At 46.0% G+C, this 11078-nt stretch overlaps 1 long non-coding RNA gene and 3 other non-coding genes across 4 annotated transcripts; all 4 read left to right on the top strand.

Moving 5' to 3' along the window:
- The first annotated feature begins 285 nt into the window (after positions 1-285).
- LOC102747050 (uncharacterized) lies at positions 286-9086 on the top strand. Its single transcript, XR_434073.3, has 6 exons — positions 286-615; positions 946-1055; positions 2493-2543; positions 2944-3062; positions 3302-5295; positions 7694-9086. It is a non-coding gene; the product is annotated as an uncharacterized LOC102747050 (long non-coding RNA).
- Positions 775-865, top strand: LOC115940451 (small nucleolar SNORD12/SNORD106). Its single transcript, XR_004075198.1, has one exon. It is a non-coding gene; the product is annotated as a small nucleolar SNORD12/SNORD106 (small nucleolar RNA).
- LOC115940452 (small nucleolar SNORD12/SNORD106) lies at positions 2329-2419 on the top strand. The gene has a single exon (XR_004075199.1). It is a non-coding gene; the product is annotated as a small nucleolar SNORD12/SNORD106 (small nucleolar RNA).
- LOC115940453 (small nucleolar SNORD12/SNORD106) lies at positions 2770-2861 on the top strand. Its single transcript, XR_004075200.1, has one exon. It is a non-coding gene; the product is annotated as a small nucleolar SNORD12/SNORD106 (small nucleolar RNA).
- Positions 9087-11078: the final 1992 nt, after the last annotated feature.

Here is an 11078-nt window from a genome sequence, read left to right as displayed (position 1 = left end):
GGAGGAGGAGAACTGGGGTGGGGGGAGGAGGAGGGGACCTCGGGGCTGCGAGCGAGGGGGCCGGGCCCTGTGGCACTGCCGGCGCCCCCGCCCTCAGGCTGGGCCGGGGCTGGCGGACCGGCGGGCGTCGCTTCAGCTCCCCCCGGCGGCGGGACCGGCGGGCTCGGGCGGGCGCGGCTGAGGAGAGGGGACTGCGGGGGGAGGGTTAACAGTGCCCAAGGCCGTCTTAAACCTCAGCCCGCCCCGGAGGAGGGGGAACCCGGCGAGAGGCTTAGTGCGTGCGAAGCGCGACATGGCGGCGAGGCCGACGAGCCCGGGGGGACCCGCGTGTACGGGGAAGGGGGCGGGGCTAGAGCGGCCTTGACAACCATTAGATCGCCGCGGGCCGGGCGGCTCGGAGACTACATTTCCCAGAGGGCACCATGTGCCGCGGGACGGAAGGGGAAGCGCCCGGGCTCAGTGCGCAGGCGCAAGAGCTTCCCCTGGTTATATAAGAGAGGTCTGGAGGGCTCTTCGTCCTTTTGCGTTTTCCGCGCTTTTCTTCTCTTCTGTTCCTGATTTGTGCTTCGTCCGATGCTGTGCGGGCCCGGGAATCCGGGTTTGCTGTTGTGAGTGGTGAGTGGAAATACTGCTGTTTTCCCTTCGAGATCTCAGTTCCTCCTTTTTCCTCTTTGCCGTGGCTCCCTCTGCTCTGACCCTAAATACGCCTTAAGGCGTCGCGGAGACCAATTAAAACTGGAAAGATCCCCGCCTTTGTGCGGACCTGAGTCCTTGGCTGGTGTAAATGATGACTTCTCTTTTTTCCCCATCAGATCGACAATGCTGATGTCTTTGAACACTTGCCAGTTAGTTCTGATACACCGGCCTCAAGAGGCACGGCCATGTTCTGATCCCAAGGTGGCGTGAGAAGATGGCGATTGATGCCCTTTCTTTGTTGGTTTGCAGGTCAGTGCGATCAGAGGGTACAGAATGGATCTCCGAAGAGGGGGTCGCTGCTGGGCCTCCAGGAGAACCCCCTGTAGACTTGTCCAGCTTTCCGTCTCCTGATCTCTGGCGTAAGCATTTGTATTCTGGCCTATTGTAGGAAACGCGTGCTCTGGGAACCTCTTCGTGTGCTAGGCAAACTTGGGGGGAAAAAATGAAGATTTAACCGTAGCCAATTTTACTTATAAGTAAAGTGCGCTGAACAGTCGTTTTATCACAGTTCTAAAAATATGTATCTGTTAGACTTCGGTGAAGAAACAGGTTTAGGAAAAGTAATTCCCCAAAATGGAAAAATCTCTTAAAAGTGAATAGATGTTAATTCTTGAATGCTTCTGAAAGTACATTTTTGGATCCCATTTCTTCGCATATGAGGTGTTTTTTTGTTAAGTCGTTTTCTTGAGCATACTTAAATTTCCAAGTGGAGGCTGGCAGCACAGGTGGGTGGTTGAAAGAATTTACTAGAGGCAGAACAAGAGGAGATGTTTGTTGGATACACCGCAAGGGAGCTGCAAGCAGGAAAGCAAAAACTGCCAGGAGGGCAGTGGTGGGGGGCTATAGTGAACGGAGAAGGTGAGGAGGTATGGGAACAAATGGAGTTTTCCTTTTTTGGTACCTGTGCCCAGTTTTAAGTAGCCCATTGGTCCTCTAGGGCTTACAGATATTTTGAGGTGGTCGCCTAAAGGGCTTGTGTTCAGCCGGATGGTCACTATGGGCCCTGTTAACCTTATCCAGGTTTCCATTGTTGAAACCTTTTTCCTGAAAGTGGCCTCTACAAGTGAGGACATTATTTTGATTTTATTTTTTTAAGTACTCTCTACACCCAATGTGGGGCTCAAACTCACAACCTAGAGAATAAGAGTCACATGCTCTACCGACCCAGCCATCCAGGCACCTCACGTGAGAATTTTTTTCTAAGGGAAAGCTAAGTTTGTGTTTTTGGTTGACCTAGCCACTCAGAACTAATTCTCAACTGTGTAGCATTTTAATTTGCTTGAGTCCTTAAGGGCAGGACTTACTGGGGGACAGATTTGTCGTACAACTTGCTGTGCCAGTGTTCCTGTAAGTCAGGTTTTTAGTGATGGCATTTTGCATTAAAATGTAACATCCTGACACTTGGTCAAAACCCTGTGGTCACTTCTAAGCTCCGCCAGAGCCAACCAGTTTCCCACAACTCTTGCGAGCCACATTGGCCTCTCAAATACAAGCTCAGAAGGCAGAGGTGTTTATTTTAGCTGTTATTGCCAACAACAGGATACAGATCTCAAATATTTGGTTGCAGGTACAGAAGCAGACCAACCAAATCTTACTCCTTGTTAGGGCTTTTTCTAAGAATGAGAGCTTCCTACTGGCATATATGATGACTGAACTTTTTTCCCCAACAGATCGACCATGTTGATCTAACTTTTTTAAGCCAGTTTATGTCTGATATGCCAGTTTGAGCGCTCCATTGTCCCCTGCTCCCTTGGGCATCTAGCTGATGGGAGCTCATGTTTGTTTTTTCATCTCAGAGTTAATGTTGGCGGAAAGCGGACTTCGAGTGGACCAGGAATGAGATGTTGGTAAGTGATATCCACATGGCTGAATAGACAGAAGATCTGGAAAATGGGAGAGATAATAACTCCTTTTTTTAAGTTAATTTAAGTAATCCCTACATCCAGCATGGGGCTCGAACTCTTACCCCAATATCAAGAGTCGCATGCTCTTCTGAGCCAGCCAGGCATCCCTACTTTTATTTTAAATATGGGACTGTCTGTCCTCCTTGTGTTCTGCTCTAACTCAAATTTGGCCATTGCAATTGATGACATAACTTTTTTCCCCATCAGATCGACCATGTTGATCTAACAACCATTAGCCAGTGTTTTGTCTGATGCATCGGCCCCACCCTGTTTCTGCTTAACCACTAACAAACTACCTTTTGTATGGGTTTTTTTTTAAGTGGTGTTTGTTTTCTTCCCCCAGGAATCAGGTCACTTATCTTGGTTTTACCTGCTAACTTCCTGCAGGTTGGGAGCCCTGTGAGCCACAGGGCAGTAAATAGATGCAGCCTGATGTGCTTGGTTCAGTCTGTCCTGCAACAGGTGAGGTTTCTGCAAATGGCATTATCTAAGTGTCAGACCCCTTGTAAAGTGATTAAATATGCCCCCATAGAGGTGTTGAGTTTGCCCACTGGGGAGTAACTTGGGAACCCACTTCCCAAGTGGTAGAGTAGGACTGTTGACCTATTGGTACTACTGGGTCCTGGAGGTCTCGCACATCCCAAACACGTAGCTTTTTACATCAGAATTAAATACGGATTGTAATCTTTTTTCTTTTTAAGGAATTTGTCAACTATGGAGCTGGAATACAAGCGTTCTTGGAAAAGATTGCCTCTGTGCTTTCCTGAGAAAGGGTGATAGTTTGGTTGAGTCAGTCTCACAAGGGTTTTATGTAACCTGAGAACTGTCTAGAGGCCTGTGCCCATTTTGAAGAATCTAGGATTATGGTTAAATTTAGTAAGACTTTTAACTTGTATCCTTATCTGGAGAGAGAAAATAAAATCCTTTAAATGAAAATGCTCGTTTGGTTAATGGAGATAAGCATTGAACCGTGGGTACAATCAAGTCTACAAGGGTCAAACTCCAGGGCCAGAGAGCAAATGGAGGGCAGATCACATACTTGTACATTCTGCAGGCATTTCTAAACGGTTGTATACACGAAAGCACAGGTTCTGTGATTTGTGAGATTAGTAAATACAATTAGGGCTATACTTGATTTACATGTTTTTAATGTTTAAACATGGAAAATTCTAGACTGGTCTAATGATACATGGCCAAATCTGGTTTCATCCAACACTTCACATTCTCCCCTGCCCCAATTTTAATATATGTTGTCTTAAGATTGTCTAACCTAAGAAAGATGGGACTTCACACTGGGCCATTTATATTGTGCCTTCTAAGCTAGCTCTTGGTATTGACTCTGCATGGGATCCCCCTCCCCTTGAGTGTGTTGGACCTAGTGCTTCAAATAAATAGGAGACCCCAAAAGAGGGTAGGTCACTGGACATTAGACTCCTCGTTTGTTCTCTTGCTAGTTCCCTTCATACCTGTTTTATTCCTTAGCTTGTGCACTTTGATGAAACAAGCTGTCAATGGGAAGTCCATGTAGCAAGGTGGACTCCAGCCAACCATGTGCTTGGAACTGGACCCTGCCAAGGACTGCGCGTGGAAGCAGATCCTTCCCCAGTCAAATCTCTGGAATCCCTGCTGACACCTTCATGTGTTCAGGAGATCTTGAAACAGGACCCATTTGAGCTGTCCCTGGATTACTGACTTGCAGAAAACAAGATTAAATGTTTTTCAAGTCACTGAGTTTTGGGGGTAATTTACCCAGCAATAAATCCAGAGCTCCATAATCAAAAGCTCTATAGCGGTCTTGACAGGAATACCATTAACTGCATCAGTCCACTGACCTTGCTGAATCTGTCAGGGCATTCAAAACTAAGTATGATCCCTAGCCTACATTTCCAGACTTCTGTTGTGTCCGCCTTCATGCATTCAATTTAAACTTCAAAACCTAGGGGTGCCTGAATGGCTCAGTCGGTTAAGCATCTGCCTTTGGCTCAGGTTATAATCTCAGGGTCCTGAGATTGGGCCCCACATGGGGCTCCCTGCTCAGCGGGGAGTCTGCTTCTCTCTGTCCCTCTGCCCCTCCTCCCTGGTCATGCTCTCTCTCAAATAATCTTTAAAAAAAAAAAACAACTTGAGAAACTGAACTTAGACCTTCCCCACCAAGGCTGCCTCCCTACAGTCATTTCTATCCCAGGTATTGACACCTTCGGTCTAGTTGCTCAGGCAGAAAATCTTGGGAATTATCCTTCACGTTTTGCTCTCCTTCCACATGTGAAATGTTAGCAAATTCTTTTGGTTCTGCCTTCAAAATACATCTGAAATTTGCCCCTCCATTGCTACCACTTTGCTGATTAAAACCATCATCCAAGCTTTGATTACTGGTCTTGCTACTACCACTCCCCTCTATGATCTATTATGCAGCTAGAGTGATGTCGAAAACCAAAGATCATGCCACTGTCCTCAAAACCCTCCAGCATGTCCCCACCTCACTTGGAGTAAAAGCCAGAGTCTGGCCTGCCCTATTTCCTTTTCCTTAATCTCTGACCTATCCCTCTTTCTTTCTCTTTCAACCACCAAACTGTTCCGCCATCACTTGAGGATCACTCCTACCTCAGAATCTTTGCACATGCTGTTTCCTCTGCCTGGAGTGACCAATCCTAGACTCTTCAGATCTTTGCATGTTTCCGTCCCTTTTCTCAATCAGGTGTGTTTATTCAAATGTCATCTTCTCTGGGAACCTGTCTAAAATAATCTTCCCTTTCTGTTCCCTTACCCTGTTTTTTTTTTCATATTACTTACCACTGCCTAAGCGATACATAGACATATACACACACACACACACGCATTGTGTATATATATATATAGTATATTTATTGTTGGTGCCCCCTCATTCCCCACCCCCATTAAACCAGGACTTCACGTACATAGCAACTTTCCCTTCTTTGTCTATGGCCCCTCCAACAGCAAGTGGCACAGTGCCTGGCATGTGGTGGGCCACTCAGTATTTGCTAAATGAAAGAATGAATCACACACTTGACTTGTGGTTCGACTGTGCTAAGGCACTTGACATGCACACTTCGTTACTCATCACAACAAACCAGTGAGGAAAGAACGTGGTTCTTATCCCAATTGCACAGATGAGGGAGTGAGGCTCAGGGAGGTATGGTTCCCCAGCTCTACGTGAGACAACTGAGTCACAAACCCTGACCTGTTTGACTCCAAAGCCCCTCCTTTTCCCTTCCCAATGTATTGCCTTCTGCTAGAACAAGGAGTATTTTCTATTCTCTGCATCCTCTGTAGTTTCCAGAGCTATTCCTTGCATACAGTAGGTGCTCAATAAGGCAAAAATGACCAAATGATTCCTTGAACTATCACGAACTGGCCGCATGAAGACACAATCCATTCCATAAATATTTATTGAGTACCACCGGGTGCCAGACTCAGTTCTAGGTGCTGAGAATACGATAGTGGGGAAAAAATTACTGCCAATGTGGAAGATTAACCTGCCAGTGGAGGAAGGAACAATAAAACAATAATAGTATGTTATTTAATCGTTAATACAATGGAGAAAACTCAGTGTAGTGGGGGAAAGGAATAGAATTGGAAATGTAAGGGTGAGCAGTTGAGTACAGAGCTGAAATAGATCAAGGAGTGAGTGGTGTATCAGAGGGATAGTATATTCCCAGGCCCGTGCAAAGGCCTTGAGGCAAAAACATGCCTGCTGGACCCTGTGTTTAGAGTAGAAAGGAGGCCAGTGTGGCTTTGAGTGGAAAATTGGAAGGTCTGGCCATAGTGGACTCATTTTCCTGCCTGGTAATAATGACTGTGGCTGAGTAACATCCATCCCTTTTGGCAGGTCATGTGCTTTCCAGGTCCCACAGTGGTCTACTTCCCTCTTTTACGTACCTGCCCCTGCATTAATAATCAGAGTAACGATGGCTAGCATTTATCGAGCCCTTACTATGTGTTAATGGCAGTTTTTTATATGTAACGAAACATTCTTCCAACAACCCTGTGAGGTAGGTTGTATTATTCATCTCATTTGACAACTGAAGCTACAGTCTCAGAGAGGTAAAACAACTTGCCTAAGGTCAGCTAAGGTCAGCAGAGCTGGGAAGCGTGGCAGAGCCAGGACTCGAACCCTGTCAGCCTGGCTCTTGAGTTTGTAACCTTTGGCTTAATTGCAGCCCATCACTTATAGGCCGTCTAAGACATAGGAAGGACTCAATTTCTGGCTCTTAAAAGTTTAAACGAAAAGTTCACATGCTTTTTATTTTTAAAGATTTTATTTATTTATTTGAGAGAGAGAATGAGAGAGAGAGCATGAGAGGGGGGAGGGTCAGAGGGAGAAGCAGACTCCCTGCTGAGCAGGGAGCCCGATGCGGGACTTGATCCCGGGACTCCAGGATCATGACCTGAGCTGAAGGCAGCCGCTTAACCAACTGAGCCACCCAGGCGCCCCAGTTCACATGCTTTTGCTGGACTTCCTTGTCAGTGAGATACTTCTGACAGAAGTGGCCCCAGATGCCTGCCAGCCAGGGGCCAAATAAGCCCCTGGGAGAGCTCCCATCCACCTTGCTTCTTGGCTTTGCTGTCGTTGCTTCCGTGAGCACCAGGGCCCATGATAGGTCTTGGATGCCCAAACTCTGCATCCTATCTCCCTAACTTCAGTCCCACCAAACATTTGACGCTTCAGTCTCAGTTTACTTCTTTGTCCTCCTAGCTGAGGGATCTGGCAAATAACTTCACCTGTACATGCCTCAGTTTCCTTATCTGTGAAATGGGGTTCATAACAATATCTACTTCAGAGAATTGTAAGGTTCAATAAACTCATGTCTGCAAAGCGTTTAGCCCAAGGCCTAGCAAATAGTAGGGACACAATGCATATCCTGTGAATAAACAAATCTTCCTGCCATATTGATTTGGGAGGAGGTCTGTGTTGGGGAACTATAAGAAGAATAAATGTGTTCATTGAGTGCTTACCATGTGTAATACTGTGTTATTTATTATCTCTTTTAATCTATACCCCAACACTGCTTGTTTTTATCCCATTTTTAAAATTAATTTATTTATTTTAAAGATTTTATTTATTTATTCGACAGAGAGAGAAAGAGGGAGAGCAAGAGAGCACAAGCAGGGGGACCTGCAGAGGGAAAGGGAGAAGCAGACTCCTTGCTGAGCAGGGAGCCCGATGCGGAGCTCAATCCCAGGACCCTGGGATCATGACCTGAGCTGAAGGCAGACACTTAACCAACTGAGCCACACAAGTGCCCCTTACTATCCCATTTTAAAGACAGGCAACTGAGACTCGGAGGCTTAGCAACTTACTTGAGGTCACACACCTTGGAAGTGACAGCTGGGATTTGAACTTCATCCTGGGCCCCTAATTTCTATGCTCTACTGTCTTGCAAGAGCTTTTGCTTCAGACCCTCACCAACTGCATGAATGGAATCACAAGCATTTCTGGGAAGCTGTGGAGAAAGATAAGGGATCCACAGATCATCTTCCAGAATTCGAGCTAGGAGGTGGTATTGTCTCCCCTGTACTTCACTCTTTGTTGGCTGGGAACAGAGCAATTTCATAAATGGTTCTGAGTCTGGGATTAGTCCTGGCTCCTGGCATTCAGCCAGCTCTTAGCTCCAGATCTCCCAACTATAAAATGGGTATAACATTACCTTCCTCTTGGGAATCTGTGAGGATCAAATGAGATATGTCGAAATGCTTAGTATAGCACTTGGCAGAGGTTAAGTGTTCAATTAGTTATAACCATCTTCACCAGGGCAAAAAGGGATGAAGTAGTGATGCAGACAACAATTTGGATGAATCCCAAGACACATGCCAAGTGAGGGAAACCAGTCTCAAACGGTTACATACTGTGTGGTCCTATTTATTTGACATTCTTGAAAAGGCAAAACTATAGTGATGGGGAACAGATGATCAGTGGTTGCCAGAGTTAGAGGGCAGGGGGTGGGAATATAAAGGAATAACATAAGGAAGTTGTGGGGTATCCTTATTGCGGTGATGGTTACATGAATTTATATATATGTTAAAGTCGTGAAACTGAAATGAAAGTCAATCTTATTGTATGATAATATAAAAAATACTAACAACAAACATGGGCTCTGGAATTGGATTTCCTGGGTTTGAATCCTAGCTCTACCCTTTATTTTATTTATTTTTATTTTTATTTTTTAAAGATTTTATTTATCTGACAGAGCGAGACACAGCGAGAGAGGGAACACAAGCAGGGGGAGTGGGAGAGGGAGAAGCAGGCTTCCTGCTGAGCAGGGAGCCCGACGCGGGGCTCGATCCCAGGACCCTGGGACCATGACCCGAGCTGAAGACAGACGCCTAACGACTGAGCCACGCAGGCGCCCCTACCCTTTATTAACCATGCAACTTTTTAAGCAAGTGATTCACATCTCTTTCTACTCCAGAAACCAATATTGCACTGTATGTTAACTAAAATTTAAATTAAAAAAACAGTGATTCACATCTCTGAGCCTCTGGTTCATCTGAAAAATCAGGACATTAATGGGATCCACCCTTTGGGGATATCTTGAGGAGTAAAGGAACACTTATAACTCTGCTTGGAACATGGAAAGAGCATCTCAAATGCTGATTTTTTAGTTTCTTTTAATCTTCTTTTCCTTTTTCCTCCTAGATTTTGCCTGCCTCAGTCCTCTTGTGGCACAATTGCCAGGGAAGATGGAGCTTAGGGTCCCAAATAGGACTTGCAGCTCCAGCCTGTGTCAGCAGGGGGCCCTGGGGGCACACATTTCTCCACCTGGTGGGAGCATAGCCTCCACCCTTGGGCTGGGAAGGGGGGAGATGGCTTGGTGGCGGTGTAGCAGGTGGGTGAGCTTTTCAGCACTTCTGGGGTGACTGCAGCAGCAAAGCCTGAGAAAGGGTAAGTTCCCCAGGCCCGAAATGTGTGCTTCCACTAGATCCATGCAACAAACCAACCAGAAACAAATTTGCCCATGATCCCTTCAATGTAACACGTTAGTGATTGGATTTTCACTTTCCCACATTCCCTTATGTGCCCATGTTATCGAAGTAGGGTGCCTACTACCACTATGGTTGGAACTTCCCATTTTTAAAGGAAGCCAGAAATCCTTAAACTGTTAGCAACAGATTCCAATTTTATAAACTGTGAAGACTTAGAAAATGCACACGTGTGGGCTTCAGATAGCCTGGAGGCTGCCAGTTTGAGACCTCTACAATTTTTTTTTGTCAGAGAGACAGAGCACAAGCATGGGGAGAGGCAGGCTCCCCCCACCGAGCAGGGAGCCCAATGCGGGACTTGATCCCAGGACCCCGGGATCAGGACCTGAGCCAAAGGCAGACGCTTAACCGACTGAGCCACCCAGGCGTCCCAAGACCCCTGCAATTTGAGCTGTATCTTTTTTAGCACCTGTCTTACCATTCCTGAGCCAGATAAAACACATGATATCCAGTTCTATGTGAATCTCAGATAAATCACAATTTTTTAGCATAAGTACATCCCTTGCAATATTCAGGACACAGTTAAAATTATTTGTTGTTTATCTGAAATTCACATTTAGCTGGGTGTTGTGTATTTCTGTTTGCTAAATCTGGAAACCTCATTCCTGGGAGCATCTGGCTTCGGACAATGTCATCTGCTCTTCAAGAGGAAGCCTTGATGGACTTTGTACGTTCTGAGTAACTTCCATGGTCTCTGTCAACTTGGATTTTTTTCCTCCAAGATTATCTGGAGGGAAATTGCATTTTATGGGTTTTCCCAACAGTTTCTGAACTGGCTTCAATTCCCAGGGGTGGAATTGGCAGGCCCTGTGACCCACCCATTGGGCAGGTCCCCTGTTCAATTCCTTCCAAGGTTCATTAATTGCAGGTTTATTTAGAAGGCGACTGTCTTTTTTTTTTTTTTTTTTTAAATGTTAGTCATGGCAGAAACAGACCATCTTGGGCTTATTTATATCTGCAGCTTTTTTTTTTTTTTTAAAGATTTTATTTATTTATTTGAGAGAGAGAATGAGATAGATCATGAGGGTCAGAGGGAGAAGCAGACTCCCTGCCGAGCAGGGAGCCCGATGCAGGACTCGATCCCGGGACTCCAGGATCATGACCTGAGCCGAAGGCAGTCGCTTAACCAACTGAGCCACCCAGGCGCCCATATCTGCAGCTTTTTTAAAAAGAGAGAAAAGGAGAAATCTGGATCCTCTCACTTGGCAGGCTCATTTAAACAAATGGTCCTTTTGCTAAAACAGACTCATGCTGCAGGGCCACACAGTTTGCAGGTGGGAAGGCTTGGGTGGGGGGAGTCCTAGAAGGTGAGAGCTTTTTTCTTTCTTTTTTCTCTCTCCAGTGTTCAAGTGGCAATAGGGGCAGTCTGGAAATCTGACGTCACTTTGGCTCTGCCCAGGTTGACCTGGTGTTTTTACGGCCGGAGCGGCTATGTGTGGAGTGTGGTGGTACTCATCATAGTGCCACGTGCTAGGCTGC

Source organism: Leptonychotes weddellii, chromosome 10, assembly GCF_054177405.1.
Source record: "Leptonychotes weddellii isolate Sample4059 chromosome 10, ASM5417740v2, whole genome shotgun sequence".
NCBI classification, from domain to species: domain Eukaryota; kingdom Metazoa; phylum Chordata; class Mammalia; order Carnivora; family Phocidae; genus Leptonychotes; species Leptonychotes weddellii.
The sequence above is the reverse complement of the archived record's forward strand: the minus strand, read 5'-3'. Positions and strand labels throughout refer to the sequence as shown.